The 21,314-nt window shown below is 34.2% G+C and overlaps 1 protein-coding gene and 2 long non-coding RNA genes across 5 annotated transcripts in view; 2 read left to right on the plus strand and 1 right to left on the minus strand.

Moving 5' to 3' along the window:
- The window catches only part of Mef2 (myocyte enhancing factor 2), a gene marked incomplete at its 5' end in the record, with an annotated part of 86,757 nt that overhangs the window by 20,296 nt on the left and 45,147 nt on the right, over positions 1 to 21,314 (plus strand).
- LOC134198882 (uncharacterized) lies at positions 5,638 to 7,952 on the minus strand. The gene is made up of 2 exons (XR_009973146.1): positions 6,062 to 7,952; positions 5,638 to 5,777 (listed from the first exon to the last, which is right to left on the minus strand). It is a non-coding gene; the product is annotated as an uncharacterized LOC134198882 (long non-coding RNA).
- On the plus strand, positions 17,466 to 20,241 carry LOC134198849 (uncharacterized). 3 transcript variants are annotated; one of them, XR_009973096.1, is made up of 4 exons: positions 17,466 to 17,604; positions 17,745 to 17,995; positions 18,145 to 18,331; positions 18,999 to 20,241. It is a non-coding gene; the product is annotated as an uncharacterized LOC134198849 (long non-coding RNA). The 3 variants fall into 3 exon arrangements; XR_009973094.1 differs by having other exon boundaries at positions 19,126 to 20,241; XR_009973095.1 differs by lacking the exon at positions 18,999 to 20,241 and adding an exon at positions 18,662 to 18,976.

Below are 21,314 nucleotides of genomic sequence, written 5' to 3' on the forward strand. Positions count from 1 at the left end.
CATGCTAAACGATTAAAATATGTTGAGATATAATTCCAGGATGAATATTCATCACAATTTAACTGTATAGCACAATTCGGTTGGCTGAAGAAAAAAAAACTGACATTCTCGGCAGACTTTACTCCGTGATACGTAAACGGAGTAAAATGTACCTTCGGAACAAAGTGACGACACTTTACAAAATAATAATAAAAAAAAAAACAAAAAAAAAAACAGTATGTTATAAGGTCTGGAATTCAGGTTTAAAACGCTCAATGTATACGGATGATGATGCTACTAGGCTATTGGAACTATTGGAACAATTTTTTCTAAAACAATAATTTGCCGCAATGAAAGTCAATAAATATGCATAATTAGATAATCCTACATATTTCTGGCACGATGCAGTCATACCTTCTGGTTTGAAGGATGGACTACTAGCCATTATATGAAGGAATTGAGACTACGACCTCAAATCTGAAGGTGGGTGCGGCATTTACGTTTAGGCTCCACTAAAGACCTAAGAAATCCCTATTCATACGACTGTAGATAAAATGCTGTTTTTATATATTATGTTGAAATTTTTTATTTTTTTTGTTGAATTTTGAATTTTCATAAAATTTACATCCACGAATTAACCGTTAATTTTATTTCAATATTATTTTTCATTTTCCAAAGTTAAAAAATACTTTACAATTTTATCGTAGAATTCAATAATACGCTTAAACTATGAAATTCTTGCACTAAAACGAATCACGTCAAATAGCAACTTCACTTTGTAATGAACTGGCTTTTCTTTGTAGCTTGCCTTTTAAATTGAAACCTGATGCGGTAACTGCTTTATGACATGTGATTAGCTGATACAGTTAGAACCATACAAATGACAATGCAAGCCTTTTGATAGCTTGAATGACGTTCCATTGTATTTTATGAATGATTAGTAAAAGAAAATTCAAGTATGTCGGTTGGACTGTAATTGGATGGTGGTTCCAAGTTAATAAACATGTAACTATTTTTCATTAAAGAAAATGAATAGTAAAGTATTTTCTTCGGTTTTCTTGAGTGGTTGAAATAATTAAAGCTTACTCTTATGGCTTAGTCTCACGTGTATTATTGTCATTGTATTCATTTTATGATAAACGTAAAAGTCTAGAAATGTTTTTTGTTTTACATAACAATTGACGGTAGTTAGCAAAATATTAAAATGTCGACATATAACATCTTAATAGACCGACTATTATGGCTCTAAAGTGTTTGGAACATCGAAAATAATGTAGTTATGTTAAAAGACGTTAAATGAAAACCGTAATTTTTACATTGTTTTATTAGAGTCCTATTTGCCTATTTTTCAAAAGCCTTCAATTTACTGTTCCCCAAAACGTTACCGAAGTGATTGAATCGGTCGAAGGAAAGCTTTCGGTACCGCGAGGTTGTTATACCGCGAAGACGATAAATCATGTTATCTATGCGATTATGAGGCGTCAGAACGATAAAAAAAACTGTTTTGCCAAGATAAGTTTGTGGACGTCTGAAACAGTCGAATATAAAAAATATACTTTTTACGGATCTTAATTTGCTTATTGTGATTGTGTAATCTTCAGTAATGAAAAATGTGGTGTGTTCTCGACAAAAACAATTGCTTTGACACAATCCTCAAATGATTAATCTTAGAAGGAAAATAATTCTAATATTTATTATTTAAATATTTTTTCATTTCCATAGAAAGCATTGGCGGGAGAACGACCTTACGGTTCTAAGCCGGTCTTCGTTCTCGTCGAGCCCTTCGCTTACGACGAAGGGCTCGACGAGTAAATTGACCCTCAGACACAGCCCACTGAGTTTCTCGCCGGATCTTCTCAGTGCGTCGCGTTTCCGATCCGGTGGTAGATTCTGCGAAGCACTGCTCTTGCTAGCGTCAGTGTTAGCAACGTCATCAGGTTTGAGTCCCGTGAGCTCACCTACTAGACAAGGCAATATGATATAGCCTCTCAAGGCTATCAGCTTAGGTAGGGAACAAAAAGGTTCTAAGTGCTGAATGCATAGAACGACTTAATGTTAAAACTGAAACTTCAAAATTTTCTATGAATAAAGCAAACGTTAGGTACACATCCAGTGCGCGATTGTATGTATCAGATTTAAAAGTAAAATATCAAGTCCTAAGTGACGTCACTGACGACAGATACTTCCTGGAGTGCACAGATTGTGCGGTGTAGTTGTGAAATCTGCGCATTGTCTAACTCTAGTGGACATTTCCTCGCCCACGACCTTGACTGTGACGTGGTTTCGTGCACCGTAACTTGAACGATTTCAAGCTAATTTTTTTTTAAGTGATTTTATGACCTGGTAACTAAGACCTTTAAGTCATGTCTTATTTTAATTTATATTCTTATTTTTATGAAAAATTATAATATGGAGTGAAATGAAATGAAGATGATTAATTTGAGACACTAATCAACTGGGATGAAATAAAATAAAATGAGATGAGATGAAATAAAATCTGAGTAAAATGATGGCCATTTACTAAGATTTTTTCAGTGGACTTTTTGGAGGTTCCCGAGACGCTACGTTCAGCGGCTTTGTTTCATTTTTCCACATTTGTGCCCTTTCACAGATATGAAACAGTTAATAAACCACCGTTATTACACATTTAAACCTGAAGAAACATTAAATAGACAAAATAAAACCAATCACACAACTTCACTCCTCGCGTTCCCGCCAAAAAATCCTAACAAATACAATGTTGCCATTCTTAAAAATATATTTGTTGGGAAAACGTTTTTAATAATAGTACGTGATTTTTATTATTTGTGATAAAAAAAAATGTGGATCTAAGTTTTATTCACGATTGTCTTAAATGCGTGCCACAGTAGAAATGCCATAGTGGTATTCGCATAATGACACTCAGACTGACACCAATGTCTGGTCACATAAAGGTAATAATATTTTTTGCTGAGACTCTGAAAGAAAGTGCATAGATTTAATTAGATTTATCAACCATTCCATGAGCAAACACAAATCCGTAGGAATAAAAATTTTTAAAACGACAACACTCAACTCGGGAGACAAATTGTGACGTACTATATAACGTTGATTACTTCATTAAATTCTTAGTTGGTGCATAACTCAATGGTCCTTGAATCGAATTCTGCTTGCACTCAACGAATGCGTGCATTTCAACTATGTTTGTCTTATTTTTTAATTGAACTAACTTCATACATACTACATTGTACCATAGTGTTTAAAACAAAAAAAAAACTTTATCTGACTAAGCATGTGTTACTTAAAATTCAGCACAAGATTCTGTATAAAAGAACAAAAAAAACGATATCGAATAAATTAATGCGAAATAATGAATAATTAAATTGTTTTCGGACGGTTGGACAACACCACAAGGTCGCAATACCAACGTACTATGAACATTCGAGTAATATTAACAGCGACGATGTGAACATAATTTACAGATTTACATTACTGTTCTGTTGTGACCAAACTGCTACAGATTTTCCGAGACAATGTAAATTTAAAGATAGCATTGGAGAATGTGTTTTGTCGCACAGATACATCGGAATATTGCGGTGGAAACCTTAGATTCCCCCAACTAAATTTATTCAATTCACAACTAAAATAACATAAATTGTCGATATGTTATTGGAGAACCCGTTTTGGTGTTTTCTTTCAAGGAACAAACAAACAGCGACTTCACTTCTTTCCATGAATACATAGATTTTGATTGTACAATACATTTGAATAGTATTTGAACATTCCTGAAGAAATTATCCGATTGGCAGTGAATTTCAGAAGTTGCAAAATTCAGAAGAATTTATTTTATACGATTTAGTGACAAATCTTAACGCGTCCACTGTGACCCGGGCTCATTACTTTGATTAATTCCTCTTCATCAATGCGTAGTAGTGTTATCATTCATTTGCGTACCTCTAACATCCTGTATTATTTGTAATTCCTAATACAGTTACTGGTGGGTTATGACCACGAACATTGTCCTGTTTCGAAACATAGTCCGCTCTGTAGACCTTAAACACAGCCTCTAAGTTTCTCACCGGATCTTCTCAGTGGGTCGTGGGTCGCGTTTCCGATCCGGTGGTCGATTCTGGGAAGCACTGCTCTTGCTAGGGCCAGTGTTAGTAACTAGTGTCATTAATGGCTCGTTGAATCTATTATGACCCCTCGAGGTCACTAGTATTGATAGGGAAAAGGGCGGACAGCCGTTATTCCATCGCCACTGACATTTCGACACCGGCTGTCACATTATATCCAAGGGTTTCAGTAACTAGCATTACACAGACTAAGGCCTATGCCTCTTAATATTATTCGTACATTTGAATTATTCGTAGAGTAATTAAATGATTCTCAGTTCCTCTTTATAAATGCCATTTGACTTCTGGCCCTTTGTGTTTTTTTTAAAACCAGCAGTGCTGGTTATTCGGTTACAATGTTCATCATCTTAATCTCCTGTTTCTAAGTACCTTGCCTTGGTTTATTAACTGTAGCAGCTAGGTCAACATTATGATTTCGCATTACGTACTCGAAAAATTAAAACTTCGTATTCCTTCTATTAGGCATCATTTAAGTAAAGTAGCGTTCTAAACGATAATTTTAATAGAAATAATAGTATTTGCAGCACAGCCGATTGTAATTCTTAAAGTGACAAGGCAATTTATCTAATGAAGTAAATTAAACTAATTTCTGTCATGACTATCTTAGAACTCATTTAAGTCGCCCGATTTGTATCATAGGACCAATCTCGTTCGAAGCAATAGGTCAGGGTTCTACAATAAAACTAGAAATATATTTTGAAACGTGGCGAACTGTTACTATGGGAAGCGGCAGCTCTTGCTACATTATCATCGCGTTGTAGGAGACTTAGTGGCATGTACTCTTAAGTTGCAATGGCGCCTGCTAACTAGCGCAGATTAATATGTTCCATTAATTGAAACGGACTTGGCATATATCATGCGACCAATTGGACATTTTTAGATCTTAAGGCGGCTATTTTTAGCTTTTTCAAATTTTATTGACTAATAAAGAATTTGATCCCTCTTGTTATAGAACAATGAGTATGGGAGTCATCTCAAACAGTTTTCGTAGTGCTTTGATAATTCCCTTGTCTGTAAATTAGTTTTTTTTTAATTGTATTAATGGATATGGGCAAATTCACGGACTAATTGGTTTAATATTTTTGTTACTGCTGGTGAGTATAAGAGCCGCATAAGTTGAATACCGTCCAAACTTGAGCCTTTAGATGTAAGTTTCAATTGTATATTGGTTGTCCTACCCTCCAAGCCGAATGCTCATCAAATCTGTCATGCATGCGACATTGCGCCATAGATAAACAGGATAGTTATGCTTAACGCCGCGTCTACCAACAGCGTTAATAAGGGCCTTCACTCCTGTATCTACGAAGGCTAGAATACTTATTCAATAAGTATTGCACAAAGGACGACTATTAAAACCGGGCAAGGATCCCTAAAACAAAACTACTTACGTTACTACGTAAGATTATTTTCTAGAACCGATACTTATACTATAATCCGTGCATCGTTATTTGATATGCTAATTGTATTTTTTTTAAATTAAGTGGACGCGGAACCGCTATTTTGAATAGCTGGTTTCGTAAATTAATTTTAAAAATAAAAATACTTATTGATGCTACTTGAAAAAAAAAGTTTATTAATATTAAATTAGCGAATAGTAAAACATACCGATTGTCATACAAGACCAACAGCGAGGTTATGACAAGGTTATGCAGCCGATACGCCCGCAGATGTAGCACATTCGCCCTGAAACAAATGGAAATTTTATGAAACTAAAAGAGTTCTAAACCAATTAAACCAAACACAGAAAAACTAAAGCCGTAAACATTGCTCTTTTTTTTCGTACAAAAAAAAACGAATCAAAATTTATGTAGGTAAATCGTTAATACGCCGCCCCGATCATTAAGTTTGAGTAACAAAAAGATACAAGCCGCATGTCGATAAAGTCCATAATCCCACGGCAAATATGTTGAATGTTTACAAAATCTGCGAAATACTATACGAGTGACGTACGTCGACCTCCAACTTACTTTTCGACCAGATTTCGATTCGAAGCGAGCGAGCCGTCTCCATTTGCGGAAACATTAGTTTTTTTTTTGTGGTTTTTTTTTATGTAGCTTCACGGTCAATGTCGACAGGTCGGCCTTGTTCAACCGAGCACGTCTCACGCTCCACTGTCGCGTCGTCTAAGCACTGGACTTATAGTTATGTAAGCATACTCATTTAACTATTAATGTCTAATCGTTTGCAGAATTTTGATTTTACGATTATTGTTTTTATACATCGAACACAATAGATCTACAATTATTCATGTAACATTGAAAATTGAAATGTTGTGTTTATTATTGCTTAGAATTGTTTTTTTTTCTTTTGTTGATTTAAGCAAAAGTCGAATGGATAGGGGCACACGATGTTTTTAATTTTAACATCTGGTATTCACTTGATAACCATGAGAAAGAACATACATATGTATGTGTACATAATATAGTGTAGATATTTAAAACATCTGGCCGTCATAATTGTTTGCAACAAAAAAAAATTGCATTAATATTGTCATCAAATTAAGATATTCCATTCGAAATTTAAATAACATTGAAAACTAATCAAATAACATGAAATTTATTTTGATGCCACAGCAAAAAAAAAAAAACGTCGGCAAAACCATAGACGTCACTCGCGTTGCACTCACATGCATTTTGTTAGTTTTATTCATTCTTAACATTCCAAGCAAATTAATTTTGCAAACGTAGGTGGCTTTCTTCTTCGTTGACCCATCTAATAGACGATTTAATTCGATAATATACACTACTATACACGCATATCAATCGAAAACAATAAATCGTGGAAATGCATCGAGTCAACGACACAACTGACTAACGTTCGTATTATCAAGTGCGAACGTCATTGACTCGCAGCTACAACTGTTATATTTTTAGACTAGCCATTACTAAAAATAGTAACGGTTATTACTGAATTAATATTTCTAAAAACGGATCGTCTACGCGCGTGTGATAACGTAGCCGAGAACGATAGCGGTCGTGACGTGACAGGCGTCATATTGGATTTGTTTGTTTGTTTCGTTCCGATATTTTTTTTATTAATCGCTTATCGGCTTATTGGGCTTAGTGACGTCACGCATTTTGAAGTTACGAAATTTGAAATGGTGATTTAAAATGTTAGTTGAGCTGATTTTTGGTCTGGTCTTATTAACTGTATATATTTTTTTGCATTTAATCTGTCTGTCTTTTTAAATGATTGATTTTTTTTCTATGGCTCTCAAACGTTTTTAAGTAGAATTGATAAAAACCCATAAAAATTGATTCTAAATCAAATGATTCGTGGATATGTCCATCGCGCGATAAAAAATGCAATCTACCAAGTCCAACCTAGTAAATCACAGTTAATTTATTGTACCTGTTATATTCAAACATATCTAGTATTGTCAATATGTGTCTGTTATTTACACTTTGTTGTTTTCAAATATATTATGGGAAATATTTGAAAACCTTCAATTACCTAAATGGTATGATAAAAATGAGTCAAAAATGTATATAAGTATATATTTTATAACTTCATTTCACAGAGGAACGGAATTTTTCGGCGCGATCTTTTCTTCTTTGAAAACAAGTCATAGTTTATCAGATCTACAAATACAACACTGTTATGTAAACATTATGTTTATCTTGAGGTCGCGACATTTGCAATCACCAGGACTTTGGTACTTAACATGACCAAAAACATACGTGATAACAATTTTCTAATTTTTCTTTTGTGTTTTATACATTTCATTTTCAAACAACGAGACGCTTCAAGTAAATTCCTGGAAAGACGGAATTAAAGGATTTTGTTACAAAACTATTTTAGGTGCATTTAGCAAACATTTTAAATGGTATCAATTACGTTAACAATCCGGGTACAATCCCAACATATAGAATTCAAAACCTGACCTACGAATTAAAACAGACTACTATCCCAAAGGAATTTTCCGTAAAGTATTTGTTGAATTACTCATAAATGGACTTTCTAAATACAAGAAAGAATGTGTTACGTAAATGCCCTGTGTATACCACGCTTTCATTTTCCCGTATAAACTTTTTTAATGACGTCAACCGAATCTTTCATCCAGGTCGCCTATTTACGAAACTGCTATTTCGCACGCAGCATTAATATTTGTGGGAAAATGCATCTTCTTAATATGTTTTAAGTCTCAATATTCAATACGCTCTCATATGTAGAACGCACCAGAAAAACAATCTTAAAAGAACTACTAAACGTTGTTTATCGACGTGTTTTAAATTGGAACTTGTATGAGCTTGTTTGAGATCGAATGACTGAAGATGAATTAGAAATACGAATATCTTTTAATTATACTGAAATTGTAAATATATTTGCATTTATAATTGGTAGTAATATGTATTAGTATTTAATATTTTTAACATAATAAGTGGACTGATAATCTAACCTATGATTTTGAATTTGTTTCAGGTTAGTCTTGAATAACATTGCAGTGATCAGCTAAGGTGAAGACGCACTTCAAACTCAATTACTCGTACCTCGTGAGTAATACGTTTTAGGAAAATCTAACCGCCATATCAACGTTGCCATTTCAAATAAAATTCCTCAAAATTCTAATATTAGGAACTAAGTTCATAGTTTAGGCATAAATTAGGTAATAATGAATTAACGGTAGGCAGCGGCTTGGCTCTGCTCCTTGCATTGCTGAAGTCCATGGGCGATGGTAACCACTCTCCATCAGGTAGGCCGTATGCTCGTCTGGCTACAAGAGCAATAAAAAAAATATTCAAATATTGAAATAACATTATTTGTTCATAAATTTAGTTTCAATTTCGAAATAAGGTCAAAGTTCAAATTATTTTACTAAAAGTAATCGTAGAATTAATATTTTTTCTTCTATATTAACGAAATAATAAAATTCTCAGTTGAGCACCGTCTTCCGTCATTTTCGAATGATTTATTATAAAATATGACGTCACTGCTCAACGTAATAACAAAACTAGATGTAGCTTCGTCAAATCCTCGATTCAAATTACATAATCATAAAGAAATCAAGAATTTACTAGAATGAGGTAGTAATAAAATGTGAATTAACTTTACCGAAAATATTATGGTTTTTTTTTAATTAAAGTAAAGTTCTTACCGCCCTCTACAAATTTGAGAGCCACCCAAAAATGTCGAAATGCATTTTATAGGACTTAATAATTTATATTATGGCATACTCGGCATTAGTTTATAATCTAAATTTGCCTTTCATTTTAAATCACAAAGTAAACTTTGTTTTTCCATACGGTATGAAGTCAAATTTCTTAGTATTTTTATTTTAGTTCATCTCTGCCTACAAGTAAATTGCGATAAACAAAAATGGACCACGTTCACCGCGATAATAATGTAATAAACAATATTTTATCAACGATCATTAATAATTAAAAACTGTGTCAATAGTGCCCGAGTAACATGGCATGAAATCATTAACTGAACGAGGTGTCCTTCAAACATTACGTCATCATTCTTAGTAATATTTAATGAGTCTCCAATATTTCAAGCATATGGTAAAATTTCAGTTTTAATTAATTAATATGCGTAGTTTTCACGACTTTAATTGTTTTTTTTTTTGTTTTTTTATAGACGACTGCTCGACGATGTCAATGTTTATGAGTCACTAGTTTTTTTTTTTTTTTGGATAACGTCATCTTGTTGTGTCTTTAAAGCAGTTAGTTGCTCTCAATTAACAAAAATAGTATTATTATTCGCCAATAGATGTCGGGAAGAGTCATAAAGTTGATTAGTGATAAACTTGATTATTGAAAACACGAATAAAACAACATGTTCTGAAAATAAATTGTAGCTAGATCGATTTATCGCCCCCGAAATGTATACTAAATTTTATGTATACTAAACTAAATTTTAGTGTATACTTAATGTATACTAAGTGTATACTTATAATACTTAGTGTATACTTAGTGTATATTTAGTGTATACTAAACTAAACTGTATACTAAATTTTATGAAAATCGTTGGAGCCGTTTCCGAGATTCCGATTATATATATATTAATATACAAGAATTGCTCGTTTAAAGGTATAAGATAATATATAAGATATAAGAGATAATACAGAAGATTCAATTGTATTTTAAATCTTGCGTCCTCATCTTTTAAGCTGAACCGCATCATTGCTGCGGTCCCACGATCGATACGTCGCCCTACCTAAAAATTTACCAACACATTTGATGTTTGATCTATAATAGTATCAGAAAATATTTGTCTTGTACGCACTGTACGCACTTGTGTACGCACTGTATAGTTTACAAACAATATAGAACCACCGTAGTAGCCTTTATTCATTTTCACTTTCGTCAGAACAACAGGTCATTGACTGTACAAAATAGTATTGTCAGTGTTACCAACAGCAAAAAGAGAATAAATAATTTGGAGTTTTACGTGACTTAATAAAGATGATAAATTTTAATTATATAGTGCTTCCGATTTATTCATTTCCTACCGCCCAAGTTCCGCGAGATATGTAAGAATTCTACAATACATACTAATGAGCACGATATTTTAAGAATCATGTTATACAGAGAATACATAGAATATGTTACTAGCTGCTACTGCCATGTAATAGGTACGATACGCAGTTTTCAAACAGGATTTAAACTTGATAGTAGGGATGATGCTCAATTTCTCTTGAAAATAAAACTATGTAGAGATATTATACTTACTTATTACTTTTATTAATATTGAAAGAAAAAAAAAATTTAGTCAAACCTGAATATTAAACAACAAATGACATATTTGAAAATAAATACAAAAAAAAACAAAGCGTTGGTTGATTTACATTGACAATGTGGTGACAGTATCGCTAGTATACCAGCGCTAATCCGTCAAACACTATTTTCGTTCAGATGAAGAAAATAAAGATTTTTTTTTTTCGCTTCCACTTCTTCGGCAACCCTGCAAGACTAGGGCAGCAATCGCCAATCATGCGCGGCGCGAGTGCGTGTGCGCATCTCAACGCGGTTAGTAATTTAGTGTCGTTGCTACTCGCCAACCAGCGCCGATCTTGTCTAGCCAACCGGTCTGTGGGGCAATTAAGTGACACAGTAAAACATTAAAAATAAACAAGATAAGTTTTGTCGTTTTAACTTGCGAATTCCACGTTTTAGTAAGATTTTTTATTTGTTTATATACCACGTTATGTACTTGAATTTTCGGTTTACAGTTTTGCATTGGTAGTAAACACACACGTCATTTCGGATCCTCCCGATCCACTAACAGTGCTTTTAGGTACCCCAAGCACCGGTCATCGTTCTCGTCGAACCCGTCGCTTGCGACGAAGGGCTCTGCGACTAAATTACCCTACAGATACAGCCCACTGAGTTTCTCGCCGGATCTTCACTCACAGTGGGTCGCGTTTCCGATAGGGTCGTAGATTCTGCGAAGCACAGTTCTTACTAGGGTTAGTGTTAGCAACGACGTCAGGTTTGAGCCCCATGAGATCACCTACTTGTTAGGCTTACGCTGAAATGGTCTCTCGAAACCATCAGCTTAGATAGCAAAAAATAAAATAAGGTAGTAAACAAAAGCTTAGTTTCTGTTGGTACCTTAATAGTAATACTCTATTGTGTAATTATGCCACAGGAATAGCCAGAAGATGCAGTTGGTAGAGAAAACTTGTATAGGATCGACCCAGTAGGTCATCACCTCATTCCTTCCCGTAGGTGTGGCAAAGCTGTCGGAAGGATTTACAGAAGAAAAGGCGGCAGTGTTCTCTGAATAGTCTGCGTATACACGCGCGTACAGTGATGGCCCATCGGGCTATATTGGTGACAGGGCATAATGTGAGCCCTCTTATTTGTATTCTTTAGATGGGTAGACGAGCTCACAGCCCACTTGGTGTTAAGTGATTACTGGAGCCCACAGACATCTACTCGGTAAATTCCGCTACCCACCTTGAGGTATGAGTTTTAAGGTCTTAGTATAGTTACAACGGCTGCCCCATCCTTTAAATTGGAACGCATTTCAATTATCTTCCTACTATGTCTTTCAATGCAAAAAAGGAAAACATTAAATGCGTAGTTAGTACTTGAATCCATTTGAAAAAATAATTCAACTAGGTTCAAAAAATAACCTTGAATAATAGTTAACGATTACAGAAGATTAATCGTAATAATTTATGTCCTTATCAAGAATACATCTCTCGGTTTAAATTTTCACTATAAAAAATGTATTTTTTTTCAATTCGCATGTCAGGTCGTCACTACAGCACAACTAAAATATAAAACCTTATTCCGGTCTAGGATGATCGTGACACTACATCTGACAGGTGCTGCTGGCCTTAAATGGTCATACCACCTTTGGCGCCACACAAAGAAATTTATACCATAATTCAAAGCGTTAAAGTCCAACGTAATTACAGTGATAAATTTACCGAAGATGCACTTACGACGTTCCCATGCAATGCAGATTTTTTCTTTTTTTTTTTGTCTCTCTTTTTTAAACGGGTCTACAATGAATTCTGGTTTTTCAAGGCGAGTTCCAATGCCGATACTCGATAGTGGAATGGATGCTATCGACGAACTAGGCTTAAACTTTTTTTTTTAACTGTTTGAAAAACCTAACTTCAAGTACAACCGATTATTTAATTCACTAGTTATTTTCTTCTTGTCCTTTACGCCACTAAGTGCGGTTGTCGTGACATGAATTCTTTCATAGTGTTCATAGACACTCCTTGTTATCACTTTATCTCTGCGTTCACGAACATTCAAATAGTTCTACATTCCTTTAAAACTTACTCAGATCTTCTTGTTACGATTTGTACCATTAGCAACCTTTCTACGGGCTTTTCTTTGTCTTTCTACCGTTTCTTTGGTTATTATAAACGCAGATTATATTCATCGTATTCATATAACACGTACTGTAACAGTGTTGTCTGGTCCGATGGATTTTCCATTTTTCATGTATTTGTTGTCCGGCTTTTCTGTTATTTCTTGCACTATAGAATATACTACCTCGATTTTTTCGACTATTTTCTATTTAGTTTTATTATTATTCGTTTATTTTAAAGAAAAGAACAAACTTAAACATTCAACATTAACGTGTAATTTGTTTACAAAAGGCTATAAAAGTATTGTAGATGTATACCTTCAATACTGATAGTATTGGTAAATAAGTTTCAATATAAACCATAGGACTGTTTTTAAAAAAAAGTAAATGCCCTTCGCTACAGCATCCGAGTCATTCGACCTTGGTCGAGGCCATTACTTTTTGCGCGTTCAGTGTTGCCAACATTACGGTCCTTTTTCTCCGATACTGACAATCCCTTACGCAACATATCTTGCAATATTTGTGATCCTTAAAGCCTTTCACGTGAACTATCTAACTTCTGTGTTAGTAAAAAGATAATTTCGTTTAAATATTATAATCTGCTTATAGCTCGCCCAATGGCCACAAAGATACCGCTTAATTATGGCCGGTAACATCGGGAAAAAATATTGATTTATTAAAATATTTATTTTGCAGAAACCTTGAAGTGTGTACACGATTGCCTATTACATTCCTATCACATTAGCTTTCTACCACATTACTGACATTGTTATGTATATTGCTATGTTTCGATACATTCATATTATGTAGGCCAACGTCTGAAAAGAATAAAAATTGCCAAAGCAGTATCGGTAATCAGAGAGTATTATGAAGACCAGTGCCGCTATTCACGTTATCGTATCTATGAGCTCTAGTGACCACTTAAAACCATTTGGTCTCTAAGCTCGTTCACCATATTATTATACCATGAATAAAAAATAAATAAACAAAGTAATCACGCTTTCCGGTTCGTAGTGATTCTAGGACTGACTGCTTTGACTAATTATATCTCAAGAAAATCCTTACCAAGAGCTGCACTTGCAGACTTAGAATTAGGGATGCGACAACTACTAAAACGGGTTATTGTGTCAAAAAGTGTTTCTGTTCCTGTATTTGTAAATGTGGGTAGTTGATAACGTCGTAATAACGGGTAGACCGTAATGCCAACGAACTCCGTCCAATTAGATTTGGATCTGGAATACCTACAAGATTAACTAAATAGTATTTTTCTTATGAACAGCGCACTCGCTTGATTTTCAATTGGCATGCAATTAGTACGGACGTAATTGTTATTAGATTAAGATTCATTGAGCAAGCAACTGAATCACAGCCGCTACCAATGTCATTAACATTGTTAACCGCCTGTCAATAATACTATTCGTGAGCTTCGTAATCGAGAAAAGAGGCTCTTAGAAAAATGAAAATAGCTTGAGCGTTCCAATCATGTCAGAATAAGCGCTACAACTGATATCACATTTCTCAGGGCATTTTTTTTATTATTTTTTTATTGCTTAGATGGGTAGACGAGCTCACAGCCCACCTGATGTTAACTGGTTACTGGAGCCCATAGACATCTACAACGTAAATGCGCCACCTACCTTGAGATATAAGTTGTAAGGTCTCAGTATAGTTACAACGGCTGCCCCACCCTTCAAACCGAAACGCATTACTGCTTCACGGCAGAAATAGGCAGGGCGGTGGTACCTACCCGCGCGGACTCACAATAGGTCCTACCACCAGTAATTACGCAAATTATAATTTTGCGGGTTTCACTTTTATTACACGATGTTATTCTTTCACCGTGGAAGTCAATCTTGCATTGCATCTAGAATCTCTATACCGAATTGATTTGACCTAACCCTTCCAGCGTATTTGTGTATCAAGAAATTTGGATTTCTTGGTACTTCAATATTATACTTTTAAATATATTCAAGAAAATCGGCATACAAATGACGTGGTCATTGTTATCAATAACACTTAATACACTGCATTGTCAATGTCCAATTATCTTATCGTCGTTACAGTTTTGCCAAAACTCGTGCAAGTAAACAAAATATTGATCGAGATTATGCCGTGTGATTCGTAGGGTTGGCACGCAATGAAAAAAATATTCGACTTTATTATTAAAGGTATGGCAGTTTGATAGTTCGTACTATTGTAGTTTAAAAGGGATCGCTGATCGCATACTAGCGGTAGGTCATATTTCAATCCCGCACGGGCAGATACCAGTATCCTGCCCATTCAAAAATAGCCGTTATATTAAATGATTAGGATTTAGAACTCATGTCTCAAGGCGGGTGGCGGCATTTACATTGTTATATCACTGGCTGGCTCTGTGGCAAAATTAAATGTGATTACTTTCGTTTTCCAGACATAATTAAAAGGCATTACTGTGTCTTGTTTTCTGTGTGTACATAAATAAATAAATAAAAATAAATAAATAAAATAAAAGGCTTTCAACTGTTTTCATTATAATTTATCCTTTTATTACGTTCAATGTGTTTGGTACAACGACCTCGGGTTGACGTGCCAGTTCTAATCGAACATACGTAATACAACAAGGACAAAAATGGGAATTTTCCATGGAAGCCACAATATTGGTAAAGGCATTTAGCGGCACGTGATCACCGTAGCTATGAGTAATTAAATAACATAGCAAATAAGTTTTTGATCTCATGTCTATTCTTCGTTTATATATTTTAAGGCATAAAATCGTTATTCATAAATAAAAAGTGGCCACGTTTATCTTCTTAATTTTTTTTTTATGTTTTGACACCCCTATGAGACGAATGTGATGAATGTTATCTATTACGCTTGACGGGCCCTGATAATCCACTTCCTGTTGGAGATAGCACGTCTACGGGATTCGGCGACGAAATTCGCTAATCAACTGTTAAGAGTAGTCTTTTGGAAACAGTCTTCATTAGTTAGAGCTTAGAGCACGCGACTGGCAGGACTGTGGACCAACTCAATTAATGTAGAGCAAATTATTTCAGATTACATTTCTACGAGACGATACGTTATTTGTAATTAGTTTTATAATTTCTTTTATAAATAACAAACAAACGTAGAGTTGAGAAGTTTGATCCGAAATGAAAAGTTAATTTCGTATTTATTCTATACTTCTTCTTATTGTTTATAATATTAAACATTCTGTTTTTAATTTTATAATAGATGCCTCTGAAATATACTATAATTTTATACTACAAATTTTACTGGTGGTAGGACCTCTTGTGAGTCCGCACGGGTAGGTACCACCACACTGCCTATTTCGGTCGTGAAGCTGTAATGCGTTTCGGTTTGAAGGTCGGGGCAGCCGTTGCAACTTTACCGAGACATTAGAACTTATATCTCAAGGTGGGTGGCGTATTTAAGTTGTATATTTAAGTTAACACCAGATGGGCTGTGAGCTCGTCCACCCAACTAAGCAATAAAAAAATACATAATAACAAGGATGAAAGACTATTTGATTTATGTGACATTGCGCTTAATTCGCAACATTTATCTTTGTAATTAAAGGTACGATTTATTTGGTATTAGCATCAACGACTCGATGTTTAATTGAAGTTCAATTAAGTTTACCCCATTCGAATAGTTGAAGAAGTTTTTGGTTATGAGTTTTTTCCAAATTTTAAACTTTCAATGGCTCTCCTGTAAAGTTCCAAAAATGTCGCTTTAACCTTTCACCCCTCGATAACTGTTCGGATCAAAGGTCAACGAAATTACACGATAAAGTAACTAAATATTATATTTTTGTAAGAATCGTTATATAGACAATTGGGTAAAAAGTGTCTTTAGTTTACGAAATTTCGAATTCAAATATTTATTTGTGGCACTTAAAGATCAAGGTTGAGTAACTTCAGTCTATAATATATGAAACCACTCTACCCGCCCTCACTTCGCTTCGGAAACTGTAATTTATTATTGATTTCTCCACTATTTAATGGATGTTATTATAATATAAACCTTCCTCTTCAATCACTCTATCTATTAAAAAAAAACCGCATCAAAATCCGTTGCGTAGTTTTAAAGATTTAAGCATACATAGGGACAGAGAAAGCGACTTTGTTTTATACTATATAGTGATTAGGTTTAAGTTAAAAATCTTTCATGAAACAAAAAAAAACATAAGGGGAACAGCTCCACTTTCTTACTTCCAAGCAACACATCGTTAGCACAATATTCAAGGACACAAAACACACCTACAAGGGCGTACTCGTTCAACACCTTACCTTTTTCAACCGTACAACTCAAAGAATAGGTTCGCTTTTCCCGTGACACATTTTTCGAGTGTCTCAGGCCGCAGATTGAATAAACTGCTTGACACAGATTCGTGTTTCGGCAGCTGTATCACGTATTTCGCAAACAATTAGCAGAAGACAAATATTGTGCAAATATTGCTGTCAACTGTCCATTTCGTATTACGGACTTACAACAAAAAAGCAGATCGCGGACCATCACTAGTGCTGCCTCTGCAGAGCGATTTGTGAAACTTTAGTGCATTCTTTTCCATACAACTAACAACAACTGGCCTAAAGTCGGTATTACGGATGCTTTTGTGTGCCACACAACAGCAGATATTTAGCAATTTCGTTTGTCAAATTTGCGACACCTTTTGTATCTGGTGCTGAATTGTTGCTAACTATCTGCAAGTGTAAAATTTGTGAAATTAAATTATTTTAACGTGATTTAGGTAAGTGTAATTGGTTTAGATCTTTATTTGCTTTTGTGTTTTCCATAGTATTAACATTAAATACCACGCTGGGCAATTTAAGTACATTAATAATGTTGAGGTTATAAAGTTTATTTTTTACAAATTAATATTTCTTCTAGGTATGTACTATGGACAGAGCTCAAATAATAAATGGGGCTTTGGAGTCTAAGGAAATTAGGTCGGATACATACGAATTAGTGCGTATGCGTGTCTGTCTTCGTGATCAAGCCTGACCCCTTAATCTATCGGAAAGTTTGTTCAGAACACATTACAGAATTTCGAAACATCAATATTTACAATTGTGCTCTGAATTAAAGCCGTTAATAACCTAGATCATCAAGACGAACAAGAATAGAAAGTAAAATGCAAGGTACTTATATATATTCAATTTAACATTTTAATATGTGTAAATAATGAAGAAAATAAAAGATTCACAAAATCTTGTCTTCAAAAGTAGCATTGTTTTTTTGATTTCAGATTTATTCTTAACTAAATGTTTTAAATAACTTGTTTATACAGGTGTTAACAGCATTGCAAAATTTCATACCAGAAACCTGTGGGAATGAGCTTTTTGCATTTTGAGTTAAACTGTAGCAAATCCAATGCCATTAGGGAAGTGGCTATGGCATTAAACAATCTTCCAGTTTTATTGAAACATTTAAAGTTTCTGCAAACAGTACAATGGGTCACAAGTTATTATAAATGGGTAAGTTAAATAATTATCTTATAGTATAGAGCACAAGAGTTCCACTGATTTTACAATTTCCACGAGTCAATCATATAGATCAGTTATATTCTTGAAGCTTTATAACTATAGCTATATTTAGCTATATATAGCTATATTTTAAACAGAGTTCTGAGAAATGTCAAGTCCTGGTGAAACTGGAAAGGCCTTCAGGCCACCATGAATCTTTCCTACATAATTTTTTTTTAATTCAAAATTTGTCTTATTTTTATAGTACATAGATATTTGAACAATAATAATTTTGTGATTGAAATCATAATATAATAGTAAATAAATTTCTTTTCATTATAGGTTTTACAATAAATTTGGCTATCCTGGGGTTTTGGGGTGTATATATGGCACTCATTTGCACTTATCAGATCTTCTGTATATGAAGAAAGGTTTTAGAACGCAAGCATTATCATTTCAAGAATGTGCAAATACTAAGTATTTTGCTGAAGCCTATCATTCACAATAACAAACATTTGATAGTACTTATCTAAAGAATTAAATTTTTCAGATCTGTGATAGTGATCTTAACATTTTAAGTATTGATGCAACATTTCATGATACATTTGTCTGGCTTATCACAACTGAATATGTCTATGCAGGACCTGCACCATAATAGTGAAAAAGTTTTGTTTTTTAGGCAAGTAAAACATCATGAGCTCTGTCTCAGTAACCTGACTACAAAGTAATACTCAATCTAAAAGTATATTTAAAACTGGGAAGGCCGTTAATATATAGTACTATAGTAATGTTTATTGTCATACCAGGAACACTGTTGACCATTGTGAGTATTGAAGGCCAGTTGGAGATGCTTGTTGGTACATACAGTACTGCATTATGATCATCATATGATGGCCAAGACCATAATTGTTAGCTTGTATTGCATAACATGGCAAACACACATGGGTTTCCAGTGCCCCAACTCTCTGACGAAGATGCTGAAATTGATGTTTCTTATCAAATTCATAACATTGTATTTTTTGGGAGAGAAGAGTAAACACAGCACTTAGCACCATGTCAACATTCAAGGGTGGTTCAATTGGATTGTGGAGAACAGACATTAAATTTAGTCCAACCTCTGTATTCTAGTAATTTTATGTAGATATTTTTAAAACTGCTGTTCTTAATTATGTGAACTGAGAGGGCAAGAATAGCCTAATTATTTCTGCCTATAATTTTTTATTTGTGTTTAGTGGAAATATACATATTTCCTTAACATTTTTGTGTTTATAGTAAAGGATGGATTCATAACAATTTGAAAGCAAAATTGTGAGGTTGTTTTATTAAGACGATGTTTTAAATCTGTCATGCTCAATTTGTTCTGTATCATTTTATCTTTATGTTAACCCCGTTTGTATGTTGTGTTGTTATATATATTATTGTATATACTGCTGTTTTAAATAATAGAATAGAATGAATAACAAATCGACTAGTAATTCATAATTCTTCTAGATTTTGTTGGATACTTACATGAATATTACTTACAAAATGAAAAACATAATTCATAATTTAGACAAAATGTGGATCAACCACCACTCATTTTTGTTCATTGTGATAATAATAATAATAATAATATAAATATAAATATTTAACTGGTCCCGTGATAAGTTCGTAAAGAACTTGTGTTACAGGTACAAGATAACGGAAATAAATGTAGGATTTTTATTATACACATACATATATTTAATATACATCCATAACCCTGGAAAAGACATTTATATTTATCATACAAATATCTTCCCTTGGCGGGATTCGAACCCGCGACCCCCTTGTGTAGCGACCATGTCACTTACCACTACACCAGACGGCCGTTAGATAAGTTTGATAATTATTATTTTTGTGTAATTTTGTTTTATTTGAATAATAATTCTTAAATTAGGAAATCGTAGTTTGTTTGTAATACATGTCCAACTTCTTGCCGCATGAAATTGAAGCCACAATTGAAATATAATATCGACTGCCGATAACTTCAAAGAAACATAACTGAACTTGAGGCCGAGGTAAGTAGGATGATAGCAAGGTGATAGCTCTATAACCCTAGACTAGAAGCAGAATATGCCAAATACTGTGAGTACAAAATATACAATGAAGCTAAATACTGGTATTCTACTGGTGGTAGGACCACTTGTGAGTCCGCACGAGTAGGTACAACCACTCCGCCTATTTCTACCGTGAAGCTGTAATGCGTTTCGTTTTGAAGGGTAGAGCAGCCGTTGTAACTATACTGAGACCTTAGAACTTATATCTCAAGGTGGGTGGCGCATTTACGTTGTAGATGGCTATGGGCTCCAGTAACCACTTAACACCAGGTGGGCTGTAAGCTCGTCCACCCATCTTAGCAATAAAAAAATAAATGTCATTTTGAAATGCTAAGTTGAGAGTAGTTTTATTAGCGTAAAATATACTCATTAGTGTCATAAAATTTACTGTAGTACCAGCCTAAAGTAAAACGTATATATTTGGATTTGCTTGACTATTGTAACAAGCGCTATTCCGTTTTTATGGTAATATGAACTATTACGGGCTCAGCTAAAATTAAAACAAAATTGAACTTATTATTTTAAACATGGTTTTTGCCGATATTGGTCAATTCCTTGAATTTTTCTATATATCTCAGCTGGAAGATGCGCGGCCTCTGCCTGCGTACGAGCAGCCTCTGCTAAAATGAAAGCTGCTTGAGCCAGTGGTTCGCCTTAGTTTCCATTTTCTCCTCTTTCTACAACTACAGCTCACGATGTGTCTACTCTTGTTTGTTGTCCGCTATAGTCTAGATAATATAATGATTGATTAACATTCTTACTGCAGTGAGTGAGTGCAAAGAGTACCTGGTTATTGAATACAAATAACTTACTAAATATCGGCCTGATATTTGCAATGAAGCTTCTCTTAAGATGGCTTCGTCGACGAAAAACTGGGCTAATTATAAAAATAAATATTTATTTATTGTCTTAAAATA

The sequence above is a fragment of the Bombyx mori genome, chromosome 5 (assembly GCF_030269925.1).
Source record: "Bombyx mori chromosome 5, ASM3026992v2".
Lineage (NCBI taxonomy): Eukaryota > Metazoa > Arthropoda > Insecta > Lepidoptera > Bombycidae > Bombyx > Bombyx mori.